Source organism: Penaeus monodon, chromosome 28 (assembly GCF_015228065.2).
Source record: "Penaeus monodon isolate SGIC_2016 chromosome 28, NSTDA_Pmon_1, whole genome shotgun sequence".
NCBI classification, from domain to species: Eukaryota; Metazoa; Arthropoda; class Malacostraca; order Decapoda; family Penaeidae; genus Penaeus; species Penaeus monodon.
This window is the reverse complement of record NC_051413.1, coordinates 28,487,690-28,488,560: the sequence shown is the minus strand read 5'-3', so window position 1 is coordinate 28,488,560 and position 871 is coordinate 28,487,690.

The window sequence follows — 871 nt, the reverse complement described above, 5'->3', positions numbered from 1 at the left end:
GTCAAAATCATCAAAGACAGAGATGGCATAGCTTAATATCGTGACGTATATTACGAAAAAAAATATTACAAAATTCAGATAATTCTAGAAGTGATAACAGTGACAAAAATTAAATACTAAACTTTGTACAAAACTTCGGTCTTCTGGTAGTAAAAGCGACAAAAGGGATCCAGAAAGGAGAACCAAATATAATATTTTATTCTGTGAAAATGTAGAAATACAACGAAATCAGAATAAATATTAGGTGTTGGAGGAACGGAAGTACGAAATAAACGAATTTTATCTTTGTCATTTTTTTGACATATAGAATATGTTAGGTAATGCAGGCATACAGCAATATCTTAACAACCTCGTGTGGCACGATTTCAATTTCCTCAAAAGATTTTTTTGTGGTGCTTATCGTCTCGAAAAAAAAGGAAAAGAGAGAGAGGAAAAAAAAATAACTCATTTGACTCTTTCAAAAGTTAATTTTGACTGATTTTGAAAGTGGAGGCAATTTTCGAGAAAGGCGTGGCACGGGAGAGCAGATTTCAACACCAGAATTATTACGCGAATAACATACACATTTAATACGCTTTTTTTGGAGGAATAACCTGTACACACGTATCACTATTGACAACAAGACAGCGTGATAATCTAGTATAAAAAATGTGAAGAGATTAAAAGCAAAGGTAGTCAGGAAATAAGTGAAAGTAAAGGAAGGGTATTTAAGTAGAGTAACTTAAATACCATGGGAAACGAAATGATGGTTGACAAGACATAAAGAAAGGGGGAGGAAGGGGGGGGGGCAACAAAAACGAATAAGAGGAAGAGTGAATGGAAGAAAAAGAAAGACCACAACAACACTCACTTCTTAGAACTAATATCACTG